At 48.6% G+C, this 16,777-nt stretch overlaps 1 non-coding gene across 1 annotated transcript; it reads right to left on the bottom strand.

Annotated features, from left to right (window-relative positions):
- Positions 1-9,586: 9,586 nt before the first annotated feature.
- Trnap-cgg (transfer RNA proline (anticodon CGG)) lies at positions 9,587-9,661 on the bottom strand. Its single transcript has one exon. It is a non-coding gene; the product is annotated as a tRNA-Pro (tRNA).
- Between the last annotated feature and the right edge of the window lie 7,116 nt (positions 9,662-16,777).

Below are 16,777 nucleotides of genomic sequence, written 5' to 3'. Positions count from 1 at the left end.
GCCATGCCATTTCCACCTGGCGCCTCAGTTGGACCAGCGTTCGTGCTGGACGTGCAGACCGCGTGAGACGACGCTTCATCCAATCCCAAACATGCTCAATGGGGGACAGATCCGGAGATCTTGCTGGCCAGGGTAGTTGACTTACACCTTCTAGAGCACGTTGGGTGGCACAGGATACATGCGGACGTGCATTGTCCTGTTGGAACAGCAAGTTCCCTTGCCGGTCTAGGAATGGCAGAACGATGGGTTCGATGACGGTTTGGATGTACCGTGCACTACTCAGTGTCCCCTCGACGATCACCAGAGGTGTACGGCCAGTGTAGGAGATCGCTCCCCACACCATGATGCCGGGTGTTGGCCCTGTGTGCCTCGGTCGTATGCAGTCCTGATTGTGGCGCTCACCTGCACGGCGCCAAACACGCATACGACCATCATTGGCACCAAGGCAGAAGCGACTGTCATCGCTGAAGACGACACGTCTCCATTCGTCCCTCCATTCACGCCTGTCGCGACACCACTGGAGGCGGGCTGCACGATGTTGGGGCGTGAGCGGAAGAGGGCCTAACGGTGTGCGGGACCGTAGCCCAGCTTCATGGAGACGGTTGCGAATGGTCCTCGCCGATACCCCAGGAGCAACAGTGTCCCTAATTTGCTGGGAAGTGGCGGTGCGGTCCCCTACGGCACTGCGTAGGATCCTACGGTCTTGGCGTGCATCCGTGCGTCGCTGCGGTCCGGTCCCAGGTCGACGGGCAAGTGCACCTTCCGCCGACCACTGGCGACAACATCGATGTACTGTGGAGACCTCACGCCCCACGTATTGAGCAATTCGGCGGTACGTCCACCCGGCCTCCCGCATGCCCACTATACGCCCTCGCTCAAAGTCCGTCAACTGCACATACGGTTCACGTCCACGCTGTCGCGGCATGCTACCAGTGTTAAAGACTGCGATGGAGCTCCGTATGCCACGGCAAACTGGCTGACACTGACGGCGGCGGTGCAGAAATGCTGCGCAGCTAGCGCCATTCGACGGCCAACACCGCGGTTCCTGGTGTGTCCGCTGTGCCGTGCGTGTGATCATTGCTTGTACAGCCCTCTCGCAGTGTCCGGAGCAAGTACGGTGGGTCTGACACACCGGTGTCAATGTGTTCTTTTTTCCATTTCCAGGAGTGTACATAGATATTTCGCGAGCCAACGTACGGTGCATGTATGTAACGCTACTTGTCATTTCGTCGCAAACAGAGCAAGGGCAAAACGAATGTGTGGGCCTCCGTATGAGCCCTAATTTCTCGTATCTTATCTTCGTGGTCCTTACACACAAGATATTTTGGCGACAGTAGAATCGTTCTGCAGTCAGCTCCATGTCTCGGTTCTCTAAATTTTCTCGGTAGCGTTTCTCGAAAAGGGCGCTGCCACCCGTCTATGGATTTCCAGAAGCATCCCCGTAACACTGCTGTTCCAGGGCGGGCCGTAGTGGCCGAGCGGATCTACGCGCTACAGTCTTCAACCGCGCGACCGCTACGGTCGCAGGTTCGAATCCTGCCTCGGGCATGGATGTTTGTGATACCCTTAGGTTAGTTAGGTTTAAGTAGTTCCGAGTTCTAGGGGACTAATGACCTCAGAAGTTAAGTCCCATAGTGCTCAGAGCCATTTGAACCATTTTTGCTGTTGTTCCAGCATACTGGTAACAAATCTAGCAGCCCGCTTCTATGGCTTCCTTGTGCGAGACCTGGTACGGATCACAAACACTCGAGCAGTATTCAAGACCTGGTCGCACCGCCGTCCTATATGCGGTCTCCTTTACAGGTGAAACACTCTTACCTAAACGATTCCGAATAAACCGAAGTCGACCATACGTCTGACCTACCACAGTTATCAGTTGCTCGTTCAATCTGAAGTCGCTTTTTAAAGTTTCGCCCAGTAATACTGTATCCGAACATTACAGATTTGTACTTGCTACTCATGCCCATTAACTTACACTACTGGCCATTAACATTGCTACACCAAAAAGAAATGCAGACGATAAACGGGTATTCATTGGACAAATATGTTATGCTAGAACTGACATGTGGTTACATTTTCACACAATTTGGTTTCATAGATCCTGACAAATCAGTACCCAGAGCAACCACCTCTGGCCGTAATATCGGCTTTGATACGCCTGGGCAGTGAGTCAGACAGAGCTGGGATAGCGTGTACAGGTAAAGCTTCCCATGCAGCTTCAATACGATACCACAATTCATGAGGAGTAGTGACTAGTGTATTGTTACGAGCCAGTTGCTCGGCCACAATTGACCAGACGTTTTCAATTGGTGAGAGATCTGGAGAATGTGTTGGCCAGGACTGCACTCGAACATTTTCTCTATTCAGAAAGGCTCGCACAGGAACTGAAACATGCGGTCGCGCATTATCCTACTGAAATTTAGGTTTTCGCAGGGATCGATTGAAGGGTAGATCCACGGTTCATAGCACATCTGAAATGTAACGTCCACTGTTCAAAGCGCCGTCAATGCGGACAAGAGGTGACCGAGACGTGTAACCAATGGCACCCCATACCATCACGCCAGGTGATACGCCAGTATGGTGATGACGAATACACGCTTCCAATGTGCGTTCACGGCGATGTCGCCAAACACGGATGCGACCATCATGATGCTGTAAACAGAACCTGGATTCATTCGAAAAATGACGTTTTGCCATTCGTGCAGCCAGGTTACTCGTCGAGTACACTATGTCAGGCGCCCCTGTCTGTGATGCAGCGTCAAGGGTAACCGCAGCCACGGTCTCAGAGCTGATAATTCATGCTGCTGCAAACGTCGTCGAACTGTTCGTGCAGATGGTTGTTGTCTTGCGAACGTCCCACCTGTTGACTCAGGGATCGAGACGTGGCTGCACGGTCCTTTACAGCCATGCGGATAAGATGTCTGTCATCTGGACTGCTAGTGATACGAGGCCGTTGGGGTCCAGCACGGCGTTCCGTATTAACCTCCTGAACCCACCGATTCCATATTCTGCTAACAGCCATTGGACGCGAGGAGCAATGTCGCGATACGATAAACCGCAATCGCGATAGGCTACAATCCGACCTTTATCAAAGTCGGAAACGTGATGGTATGTATTTCTGGTCCTTACACGAGGCATCACAGCCGCGTTTCACCAGGCAACACCGGTCAACTGTTATTTGTGTATGAGAAATCGGTTGGAAACTTTCCTCATGTCAGCTCGTTGTAGGTGTCGCCACCGGCGCCAACCTTGTGTGAATGCTCTGAAACGCTAATCATTTGCATATCACAGCATCTTCTTCCTGTCGGTGAAATTTCGAGTCTGTAGCACGTCATTTCGTGACGAAGTAATTTTACTGGCCAGTAGTGTAGACGCAATCTCGGTTGCAATTTATTCTTTTATTAACAACGCTGTTGACCTTCGTGGGAAATTTTCACCTGCGTCCGAGATCTTCAGCTTTCTATAGGGATGATAAAAACATTGCAGTAAATAGTAAACCAAGTATGGCCATAGAAGGGTCGGTTACTGAAATTTTCATTGACATTAATAAACGCTTCCTATCCAGTTCTCTGTCACTAATTCTTGAAAAAGCATACTGTATGCAGTTCAGAACTTGTAAAAGGTTTCCTGTCAGTATATGCCCAAAATATGACGACATGGAAATAGAAGAAGTTGACAGTGTTAAATTCTTGGGGTTAAAACTTGATAACAAATTTAACTGGGAGGAGCATACCATCGTAGTGCTGATGCGCCTGCACAAATCTCTCCAGTCGAACCTGGTTCGAAACCCGTCAATGCTACCATTGTTTTCATTTTGTTTTTTAAAAATGCTTGTTTCAATTTATAATTACTCATGAACGTTTTGCAAGGAACTGATTAAAAAGAATTACAAGCATCTATAAAGCAAAATTACAAATTGAATGTCACATTTTGTCTCAATCTTTTGCGTTTATTTTTATTTTAACAGGAAATTAACCGTAATCATAAACGTTGGCATACACAAATTTGCCTATTTACCTGAAAATTGAGAGAAGTTGTTAAAATATTTGTTCTTCTTTGTAAGAATCAACCTACATTAATGGTATACAGCCACGGTCTCACCATGTCAGTTTTAGACAAAATAGCTTTAGGCATACCTCGCCAAGTACTGAGAAATGTTCACAATTTCAAAAGATGCAATGTTCACATAGGACGCTTATAACACTGTTTTCTACCGTAGGGCACCAACACACCAAGAATATTACGCTGCAGTGGAAGCGTAAATATCAAAAACTGATAATTATGTAAAGTGCGTCTTATAAATATTGTGAACAACCGTCTGAAGATGAACTTTTCAGTTCGAAAACGGTTACGGCGCTATTTACTTAAATAAACAGCAGTATTAATAGTGGCTGGTTGCTGTTTTCTTCTTTGTAAGAATCAACCTGCATTAACTGTATACAGCCACGGTCTCACCATGTCAGTTTTAGACAAAATAGCTTTAGTTATAAACCCGTCATACAAATGTTGGGACAGGGTCCTACAAAGTTTTATAACTGTTAGATCGTTGACGCGTCGTCGCGCCTAAATCCTGTTTATGGTATGTGACAGTTGGCGTTCCACTATTTGTACCTGCCGTTTCCCGAATAAAAGGACTCTACTGTCTGTGTACGTGAGTAGCGATGGTTATAACTGGCGAATGAACGTTTCTCGTCAGTTGAGAGCTTGGCTTTGACGTGTGAAGACGTTTATCCTTTAAAAATGGCTCTGAGCACTGTGGGACTTAACTTCTAAGGTCATCAGTCCTCTATAACTTAGAACTACTTAAACCTAACTAACCTAAGGACATCACACACATCCATGCCCGAGGCAGGATTCGAAACTGCGACCTTAGCGGTCATGCGGTTCCAGACTGTAGCGCCTAGAACCGCTCGGCCACCCCGGCCGGCTATCCTTTAAAATAGAGCAAAAAGTGCAAGTTGTCATTCAGTTGAAATTTTGAGAATACTGAAAATTTGGCGTAAGACCAAGGAGGTCTTTTGTGGGCTCCACCTAACGGTAGGAGTTACCAAATTTTGGCAAAATTTAACATTCAGTGTATAATTTTGATTTGTAGAGGTTTGTAATTCTTTGTAATCAATTCCTTGCGGAATTTTCATTATTAATTATAAATTTAAAAAGGCATTTGGAAAAAAAGGAAACAAAAGTAGCATAGACGGGTCTGAACCAGGGTCGCCTGGATGGAGTCTTGCTCCCTTGCCACTTTTTTTTCCCTCCAATTTATTGATCAAAACATTCCACACTAGTACATAATTTTCAGCTGACATTTAAAAGTAATGAAACAAACTAAAATTAATTACACGTTCCTCGTCATTCTAGAAAAAAAATTCATGTCTAAACCAGATAGTGATATTCGTCACTCGATCGTGTTTTTCAAAGATCAAATTGTCTCTCGTTTCTTCATGTTTTAAATCGCATCCTCGAAAATGTTCACATGACTGTTTTTCTGAGGAAGTTGGCGTATGTATCATAATAATTATTCATGCGTAGTAGCTTGTGATGCTGGTGGGAGATGTACGACCAAAAATCTCCTTGGTTCCTTTCTTTACTGGACAGCAGGTAAAATACCGCGCGTGCCTTCAACCGGTTGACGGCATTTTTCTTCCAGGTGGGGTAGAGGTCTTCTTCCGGGTATAAAAGGCACGATGACGTTATCAAATACGGCGGTATTCTAGTCATAGTTGCTAATTTTTTTCTGATTGACAACCACATACAGGGTGTTACAAAAAGGTACGGCCAAACTTTCAGGAAACATTCCTCAACACATAAATAAAGAAAATATGTTATGTGGACATGTGTCCGGAAACGCCTACTTTCCATGTTAGAGCTCATTTTATTACTTCTCTTCAAATCACATTAATCATTGAATGGAAACACACAGCAACAGAACGTACCAGCGTGACTTCAAACACTTTGTAACAGGAAATGTTCAAAATGTCCTCCGTTAGCGAGAATACATGCATCGACCCTCCGTCGCACGGAATCCCTGATGCGCTGATGCAGCCCTGGAGAATGGCGTATTGTATCACAGCCGTCCACAATACGAGCACGAAGAGTCTCTACATTTGGTACCGGTGTTGCGTAGACAAGAGCTTTCAACTGCCCCCATAAATGAAAGTCAAGAGCGTTGAGGTCAGGAGAGCGTAGAGGCAACGGAATTGGTCCGCTTCTACCAATGCATCGGTCACCGAATCTGTTGTTGAGAAGCGTACGAACACTTCGACTGAAATGTGCAAGAGCTCCATTGCGGATGAACCACATGTTGTGTAGTACTTGTAAAGGCACGTGTTCTAGCAGCACAGGTAGAGTATCCCGTATGAAATCATGATAACGTGCTACCATTGAGCGCAGGTAGACGAAACCAAAATGAGCTCTAACATGGAAATTAAGCGTTTCTAGACACATGTCCACATAACATCTTTTCTTGATTTGTGTGTGAGGAATGTTCCCTGACTGTTTGGCCGTACCTTTTTGTAACACCCTGTATAAAGAGCTGCCGAAACTTTAACAGGCAAAATTTCAGAAACGAGACCGCATTGGCACATACAATTCTATGGTGTTATACGTGCCTACCTACACTATAAGCAGGCGAAGTGGGAACTCATAGCCGGCAAAAGTGGCCGTGCGGTTCAGGGCGCTACAGTCTGGAACTGCGCGACTGCTACGGTCGCAGGTTCGAATCCTGCCTCGGGCATGGATGTGTGTGATACCCTTAGGTTAGTTGGGTTTAATTATTTCTACGTTCTAGGCGACTGATGACCTCAGAAGTTAAGTCGCATAGTGCTCAGAGCCATTTGAACCACCAAGCGAGGTGGCGCAGTGGTTAGCACACTGGACTCACATTCGGGAGGAGGACGGTTCAATCCTGTCTCCGGCCATCCTGATTTAGGTTTTCCGTGATTTCCCTAAATCGTTTCAGGCAAATGCCGCGATGGTTCCTTTGAAAGGGCACGGCCGATTTCCTTCCCAATCCTTCCCTAACCCGAGCTTGCGCTCCGTCTCTAATGGCCTCGTTGTCGACGGGACGTTAAACACTAACAACCACCACCACCACCATTTGAACCATTTCTGGAACTTATAACTGGATACACCTCCCAGAAGGTCCCCTCGTCAGAAGCAGATTTAGAAATTATCGTTATTTTGGCTGTTGCGGACGATCTCACATCGCTGTTCGTAAGACGTTTATGCAGCAGCTGACACGCGAGCAGTGACGGTACATTTTGCTCTCGGCTTGCCGCTGCTTCTGATTCCTGCAGCCGCTGTCGCGACGGGAAGATGACGTGTCAGCGCATAATGCGCTCGCTTTGCAAGTCTGACACGTAAGTAGGCGATCTCGCAGCAGACAGCAGGAAGCGCCTACATCGCCGAGGTCAGTCCATTGCAGAATTATGGAGCTTGTTTTATGTTATTTTATGATGATTACTGGACAATGAAAATTTCCTATATGAAAAGTTACCCGGATTCCGCAGTCAGATATCTCGGAAAACTCAGCTTGTCCTGTTCGTGTGTGAGACTCACAGAGCCGTTAACATCGGCATTCAAGTTGTTGCCGCGTTCGTTGACTTCAGCACGGCATGGGATACAATTACGCACTGCGTATAGTGAACAATATACGACCTTACCAATATCGGGACTGCGAATGCGATGCAGCATTTCTTCGCACACAACACACCGCTACGGTCGCAGGTTCGAATCCTGCCTCGGGCATGGATGTGTGTGATGTACTGAGGTTAGTTAGGTTTAAGTGGTTCTAAGTTCTAGGGGACTGATGACCTTAGCAGTTGAGTCCCATAGTGCTCAGAGCCATTTGAACCATTTTAGCCTGGCCGATGTGGCCGAGCGGCTCTAGGCGCTACAGTCTAGAACCGCGTGACCACTACGGTCGCAGGTTCGAATCCTGCCTCGGGCATGGATGTGTGTGATGTTCTTAGGTTAGTTAGGTTTAAGTAGTTCTAAGTCATAGGGGACTGATGGCGTCAGGAGTTAAGTCCCATAGTGCTCAGAGCCATCTTCGTTCTCAACGCAACAAAATCGACAGACACAAAGGTAACTTCAGGTGTGCAGCAACAAAGTTTTCTAGGGCTTTTACTACACTGAAGCGTCAAACAAACTGGTATGGCAATGCCTACTCAAATACGAGATTATATACTATGTGATCAAAAGTATCCGGACACCTGGCTGAAAATGACTTAAAAGTTCGTGACGCCCTCCATCGGTAATGCTGGAATTCAGTATGGTGTTGTCCCACCCTTAGCCTTGATGACAGCTTCCGCTCTCGCAAACATACGTGCAGTCAGGTGCTGGAAGATTTCTTAGGAAATGGCAGCCGATTTTTCACGGAGTGCTGCACTGAGGAGATGTGTCGATGTCGGTCGGTGACTCCTGGCACGAAGTCGGTGTCCAAAACATGCCAAAGGAGACCTATAGATCAGGACTCCGTGCAGGCCAGTCCACTACAGCGATGTTATTGTCGTGTAACCACTCCGCCACAGGTCGTGCATTACGAATAGGTGCTCGATGGTTTTGAAAGACGCAATTGCCATCCACCGAATTGCTCTTCCATAGTGGGAAGCAAGAAGGTGCTTCAAACACCAGTGTAGGCCTGTGCTGTGATAGTGCCACACAAAACAACAAGGGGTGCAAGCCCCCTCCACGAAAAACACGACCACACCATAACACCACCGCCTCCGAATTTTACTGTTAGCAGTACACTCGCTGGCAGATGACGTTCACCGGGCATTCGCCATACCCACACCCTGCCGTCGGATCGCCGCATTGCGCATTGTGTACCGTGTCTCGTCTTCCAACACAACGTTTTCCCACTGTTCAGTCGTCCAATGTTTACGCTCCTTACACCGAGCCAGGCGTCGTTTGGCATTTACCGGCCTGATGTGTGGCTTATGAGCAGCCGCTCGACCATGAAGTTTTCTCACCTCCCACCTAACTGTCATAGTACTTGCAGTGGATCCTGATGCAGTTTGGAATTCCTGTGTGATGATCTGGATACATATCTGCCTATTACACATTACGACCCTGTACAACTGTCGGCGGTCTGTCTGAGACGAGGTCGGCCTGTATGCTTTTGTGTTGTACGTGTCCCTTTAACTTTTCACTTGGCTATCACAACGGCAACAGTCAACCTAGGGATGTTTAAGAGTGTGGAAATCTCGCGTACAGACGTGTGACACAAGTGACACATGACCACGCTGTAAGTCCGCGAGTTGGCGGAACGTCCCATTCTGTCCTCTAACGATTTCTAACGACTACTGAGGTCGCTGATATGGAGTACCTGGCAGTAGGTGGCAGCACAATGGACCTTATATCAAAAACGTATGTTTTGGGGGGTATCCGGATACTTTTGATCAGATAGTATATGTGTATAGACTGCAGTCAGCAACTCCTATGTAAGACAGCAAGTGTCTGGCGCAGTTGTTATATCGGTCACTGCTGCTGCAATAGCGCGTTATCAAGATTTAACTGCAGAATGAGATTTTCACTCTGCAGCGGAGAGTGCGCTGATATGAAACTTCGTGGCAGATTAAAACTGTGTGTCCGACCGAGACTCGAACTCGGGACCTTTGCCTTCCGCGGGCAAGTGCTCTACCAACTGAGCTACCGAAGCACGACTCAGGCCCGGTACTCACAGCTTTACTTCTGCCAGTATCCGTCTCCTACCTTCCAAACTTTACAGAAGCTCTTCGGCGAACCATGCAGAACTAGCACTCCTGAAAGAGAGGATACTGCGGAGACATGGCTTAGCCACAGCCTGGGGGATGTTTCCAGAATGAGATTTTCACTCTGCAGCGGAGTGTGCGCTGATATGAAACTACCTGGCAGATTTGGAAGGTAGAAGACGGATACTGGCAGAAGTAAAGCTGTGAGTACCGGGCGTGAGTCGTGCCTAGGTAGCTCAGTTGGCAGTCTGCTTTCGGCTGCGGTGGGGCGAGGACGTCCGCTGCGCCCCGCCGTGCGCGACCGTGAGCGCTTGCTTGTGTTTACCTTCTCGCGGCGCGAGTTGTATTAGTTCCAAGTTCAGTGCGACTATGGCACACACATGGCGCCACGATACGATCAAAATTACTTTCCAACCAGATCACGCGCGTCCTCGGGCCTATGAAATAGAACAGTTCATACGCGACGATCTACGTTTAGATCCGGCGACTGTCGTCGGAATACATTTTTCTATAACGGCGAGCGTGGTCTACGTTAAAATGACCAGTGCAGAGGTCTGCGCGACAGTGGTGTATAAATACTCGAACTCTCTCAGATTCAAACATTCAGACGGGCATATCGGTTCAGTGACGGTGGATCATGCGGGCATGGGCCTAAGGAATGTGAGGGTTTTTGATCTCCCCTTCGAGGTCCCAGAGGAAGTTGTCAAGGACGCCTTCCGACCGTATGGCAATGTTATCAGCCACGTTGCAGAAAAGTGGCAAACTTTCTCGACGTATAAGGCCTACAATGGTGTGCGCCAAATTAAACTTGAGCTCAAGAAACATGTGCCGTCCTATTTGAACATCGGTGGCTGTCGTGCAATCATCATGTACGACGGTCAGCCGCGTACCTGTTCCGGATGTGGGCAGGAAGGCCATGTTCGATCGAGCTGCTTACAACGTCGAATTACGCAGATACCAGTGGGAGACTCCGTTTCCCCGACGGGGACGACAATCCTGCCCCTCACGTACGCTCAGACGACGATGCGCACCATAGTTGAGGACGAAACGGGCGATCAGCCACACCCATCGAAGCCAGAAGTACCAAGGGAGGAAGAGGAAGGACCCCCGATTCAAACCCATATGTCGACCCCTCCACAGCAACAACAGCAGCAACAGTCCCACGGACTCCAGACGCAACGTAACATTCAGAACGCGATGGACGTGGACTCTGGATTGCCTTCCACATTCGGATACGGATGTCCACGTTTGAAAGCAACGTTCACCTCGACGACGGAAGCGACGTCGGCGCACCGCTTCTGACGATTGCCTCCTACACACGGCCGGTCAAGAAGGTGACATCTCATCAGACGGCATGGATGCTGCGCCTGCTGAGGATCTAAATGGTGTAGACGGTTCACTTTCCCCATACCACGAGTGCCAAGTTACTTCTTGCACCACAGATGCAGCAGGTCGCGTCGATGGATGGCTCTGCGTCTACCTCTACCAAAGACGACGTACGTGAGGGAGATTTAGGTGCCGATCAGCTACACAGCATGGTGTTGCAGCCACTGTAGTCGGACGATGATGAAGAACTTCCTGAAGAGGGCACGGGTGACAGGGGAGGGGCTGGCATTGGGGATGCCACTCCTAGCATGAAAGACTCTTAATTTGTAACTGGTTTGGTGGGTCCGGCATCTCTCGCGGTTAGCTTTGATTGCTATGGCGTCTACCCTAGGTGAAGAGGCTAGCCAGCACACCTTTCGCCTTGCCACAATCAATATCAACGCGATAAGGGCACCACACAAACTGACAATGCTGCAACGCATGCTTGATGCGGCGGACGGCGACGTGGCCCTCTTACAGGAAGTATGTGTCGCTAGTTTCCCTGACTTCTACGGATATACCGCCCACATCTCCCACGCCTCTTCTACCGATTGTGGTGTAGCTGTTCTGCTACGAGACGGTCTGACGGCTACGGACGTACTGTACTTACCGAGTGCAAGAGCCATGGCGCTAACTGTCAACGGTGTACGACTCATTAATGTATATGCCCCGTCAGGATCAGGGAGACGATCGGGCCCGCTTTTTTTCGGAAGATATTACGCGTCTATATATGGGCCGCCTAGACGATATGGTGATCGGAGGAGATTTTAACTGTACATATCTCCGTCTGATCAGCAGCCACATCACGTCCCGTGTGCGGAGTTGGAAATGCCAGTGCGTGACCTTCACCTGATTGACACGTGGCGCCACATCCATGGCCCAGCTCCTGGATACACCCATTATACAAGTCATTCATCAAGTCGGTTAGACAGGATTTACGTCACAAGCACCCTTTCGATGGCGACGAGAGGAGCAGAGCTCCGACCACACAGCCTATATTTGGACCATTGCCCTCCAACCTGCACGTGTGTGGCGCAGTAGGCCCCCCTGGAAACTGAACGTCGCCCATCTGGACGAGCCGGCATGTAAACGTGCTACCGAAGAGTCGTGGAACGCGTCCTTACAGCGTCGTGGTCGTTACCGATCGACTCTCAGTTGGTGGACTGAATGTGCGAAGCCTGCTCTTAGGCGCACCTTCATGGCTTACGGCCGGGAAGCGGCGGCATGGAGGAGGAGCACGGAAAACTTTTATTACACCATCCTGCGGGAATGTCTTGCTATGGAGCCCTCACTTGACCGGCAGGTCATCGTCAATCGCGCGAAAGCGCAACTCATCTCCTTAGCACGCCATCATTTGCAAGCCGCTGTTATACGTGCTCCAGACATGATACAATCAGAAAGGCCATCTATGCACCACGTGCTCCTAGAACGCAGGAGGCGCCGTAGGGCACTGGTAACCGACATGATAACGGACGACGGACGACACGTGGCAGAACAAGCAGATATAGCAGAAGCCTTCCATGGGCATTACGCTCAACTTTATTCAGCAGTGCTCCCTGATATGGCGACGGTAGACACCGTTTCAGCGCATGTCCACGGTACAGTTCCACCAGACATGGTACCGACTTTACGAGGAGAAGTGACAGAAGAGGAAGTGCTCGACGCCATCGGTAAAGGTCCTCCCCATAAATCACCAGGAATCGATGGATTACCATTAGAGTTCTATCGAGTATTTAAACAACTGTTGGTACCGTGTTGGGTTGAAATATGTCAGGAATTGATGTCCCCGGGTATACCGCTGCCTGCACCGTTCTTGGAAGGACTGATTGTCCCCATCCATAAGCCGAAGGGACGGAATCATGTCCGCGACTATCGCCCCTTAACGTTATTGAACAGCGACTTCAAGATCTTTTCGAGGCTGCTATCAGAACGTCTTCGGGGCACACTATTGCACGTCCTGTCCAGCGATCAGATGTCCTTGGGGGGACCCAACAACATCAGAACTGCGTTATGCCGTTACAGAGATCTCATCTCCCTTGCACGGGTGAGACGTTTGCCGGCAGCCCTGGCGTCTATCGACTTTAGCCAGGCTTTTGACCGTGTGGGCCACACTTTCCTCACTGCCGTTCTACGGCGCATGGAATATCCCGACCCCTTTATCACAGTGTTGACACGCCTTCTGCATGGGGCTACTTCTCGAGTTCTTGTTAATGGAAGACTGACGGCACCCATGCCGATCCGCCGATCAGTACGACAGGGATGTCCACTATCAACGTTGTTATTTGCATTGACCTTAGAACCTTTGTTGTGTGGTCTCCGAGACAGGCTCACTGGGATACAGTTCGGCGGCTCCATCTATCGCTGCACCGCATATGCGGATGATTTGATGATCGCCACACGAGGAGCTGACGATATGGCCGCGACGTTGGACTGGATTGCAACCTACGGTACAGCTTCTGGTAGCCAAATCAACGTTGACAAATGTGTAGCCTTGAACATCGGGATTGGGCTACCGCAGGAACACATTGCTCCCTTACGCTTCAGTGATACTGTCCGCTTCTTGGGCTTAGAGCTCATGAACGACATGCGACGCGTGATGACGCTCAATTATCGACGCCTTCTTCACCAAATTAGGGCCGGAATTGCAAATCAGCGCTTGCGATCCCTGAACATCGTTCAGCGGGCGTATTATGCCAATGTATACCTTGCATCGCGCATACCGCATGTCGCCCAAACGCTACCCATTCCGAAACCCTTGGCTCGTAGCATTATGGCAGCGCTGGGATACTTCGTCACCGCTGGTATGTTACTGAAGATCAGATACGTATCTCTTACCCTCCCCAAGGGAAAAGGTGGTCTCGGCCTAGTCAACGTCCATTATAGGGCCATTGCCCTCTATGTTAGTTCACATTTATGTCTGTTGCGCCGTTGTCCTACGAGCCTCACGAGTCTGCTTCTGACGGCGCTACGACCTGCTTCACTAAGAGCGCCGGTGCCACTACAGGACATCCCAGCACCCCTCTTTTATATAGGACGTTTCTATTTAGAACAAAGTTATTGCAGTGTAGCGCTCACGACACCACAAATGGCCACGACTCGACGCCTATATCACGACATGCTGCAACGCCGCCCCCTAAATGTGGTCGAACTAAAATATCCTGACGTACGGTGGTGCGTGGTGTGGAAGACTGTACACGATGCCATGCTTGATTCCGACGTTGTTTCCCAATGGTACGTAGTAGTTAATGGGAAGCTGGTGACGCAAGAACGTCTCTACAATATCCACATGGCAGAATATCCTAATTGTGTGGGTTGTAACACAGTAGATTCTGACGAGCACCGCCTCAGCTGTGAAGAGGCGGAACCTGTTTGGCACCTAGTGCGGCAGATGCTTGCTTATCTCTTGCGAGTTAGGCCGGAGCATATATCTGCACGCACGTTATTATTTCCGGATGAGACATTTTACCCCAAGACTCGAAGCAACTCCGTCACCTGGATACGTGGACATGCTGTCCATTACCTCTGTCGTGACGGACACAAGAATTTCCTTGACTTCTGGCTCTATTTGCAAGAAAGACATCATGCTATTTCCGGGCATACCAGATATCGACAATGCTTTGCAAACTACCTATGGAGTGCCTTTCACAGCCCGCCGCGCAGCTGGAATGTTCCAGGCAGCGGCAGATGAGGTCAGGACGAACTGCAAACGAGCATATATTGAACAATCTTTATCAGTGGGCGCAGTCGCTGGGAAGCCTAACTACGACGTGGTAGCTTTCTTTTCATGTTATTTACGTTTAATATCTTCGATGGTGTCTTCATTCTGGTTTAGGTTTTCCAGGCTTGATTAATTATGACTGTTCGCACATTGATACCTATATAAATAAAAAATAGATTAAAAAAGAAAGTGGGCTGGAGCCCTGCGTTTCCAATCCAAATAAATACGCAAGAACAAAATGGACAACAAATAAAATATAATAAAGTATTATACCCTTTTCCTTTCTCCTTTTATTATTATTTTTTTATAAAAAGTTCAGAGGCATATTTAATTTTTGTTGCGTTGGCGAAACCTGAAGTGGTGGCGAACGGCCGTCCTAGTTAGCTTTAGGATGAAAGTGGCGGTGGCACTAGCTTTGTTTTTGTTTTTAGGCTAGATAGGTTTTTGGGAGTAGTATGGGTGATAGGGGCCAACGCCTGAAGAGGAAGAGGTAATTTTCTTTCTTTATTTATTAAAAAAAGGGGGTAGCGACTAAATAAAAAAGCGGTTCTAAAAAAAAGGGGGACTGATGAAAAAAAAACGAAAAAGAAGTAAAAAAAAGATGTTTAGGGCTCGGACTCTTACGCCAGAGGACTCGGGTTCTATTCTTCCTCTGGCACCTTTTTTTTCCTTCTGTTTCATTTTCTTTTGTTATGCCACCAATTATTCAGAAAGTTTCCCAAACCTACATTATCTTTAACAAATTAGTTACATTATTGAAAGTAAAAAAAAAAAAAGGTTGGTAGAGCACTAGCCCGCGAAAGGCAAAGGTCCCGAGTTCGAGTCTCGGTCGGGCACACAGTTCTAATCTGCCAGGAAGTTTCATATCAGCGCACACTCCGCTGCAGAGTGAAAATCTCATTCTGGAAACATCCCCCAGGCTGTGACTAAGCCATGTCTGCGCAGTATCCTTTCTTTCAGGAGTGCTAGTTCTGCTAGGTTCGCAGAAGAGCTTCTGTTAAGTTTGGAAGGTAGGAGACGAAGTACTGGCAGAAGTACAGCTGTGAGTACCGGGCGTGAGTCGTGCTTCGGTAGCTCAGTTGGTAGAGCACTTGCCCGCGAAAAGCAAAGGTCCCGAGTTCGAGTCTCGGTCGGGCACGCAGTTCTAATCTGCCAGGAAGTTTCATATCAGCGCACACTCCGCTGCAGAGTGAAAATCTCATTCTGGAAACATCCCCCAGGCTGTGGCTAAGCCATGTCTCCGCAGTATCCTTTCTTTCAGGAGTGCTAGTTCTGCTAGGTTCGCAGAAGAGCTTCTGTTAAGTTTGGAAGGTAGGAGACGGATACTGGCAGAAGTAAAGCTGTGAGTACCGTACCTGAGGACGTGCTTCGGTAGCTCAGTTGCTAGAGCACTTGCCCGCGAAAGGCAAAGGTCCCGAGTTCGAGTCTCGGTCGGGCACACAGTTTTATTCTGCCAGAAAGTTTCATATCAGCGCACACTCCGCTGCAGAGTGAAAATCTTATTCTGGAAACATCCTCCAGGCTGTGACAAAGCCATGTCTCCGCAGTATCCTTTCTTTCAGGAGTGCTACTTCTGCAAGGTTCGTAGAAGAGCTTCTGTTAAGTTTGGGAGGTAGGAGACGAGGTACTGGCAGAAGTACAGCTGTGAGTACCGGGCGTGAGGCGTGCTTCGGTAGCTCAGTTGGTAGAGCACTTTCCCGCAAAAGACAAAGGTCCCGAGTTCGAGTCTCGGTCGGGCACACAGTTTTAATCTGCCAGGAAGTTTCAAGAGTTAACTGAGTTTGAACTTGGTGTTAAAGAGTTGGCGCACTACCTATGTGACACAGCATCGACGAGGTAGCGGTGAAGTGGAGATTTTCCCCTACGATCATTTTCCGAGTGTACCCCGAATATAAAGAATCTGGTAAAACCTCAGATATCCGTGTTCGCTGCGACCGGAAAAGGTCCTGCAAGAACGGGACCAACGACGACTGAAGAGAAT

The sequence above is a fragment of the Schistocerca gregaria genome, chromosome 10 (genome assembly GCF_023897955.1).
Source record: "Schistocerca gregaria isolate iqSchGreg1 chromosome 10, iqSchGreg1.2, whole genome shotgun sequence".
Classification (NCBI taxonomy): Eukaryota; Metazoa; Arthropoda; class Insecta; order Orthoptera; family Acrididae; genus Schistocerca; species Schistocerca gregaria.
The sequence above is the reverse complement of the archived record's forward strand: the minus strand, read 5'-3'. Positions and strand labels throughout refer to the sequence as shown.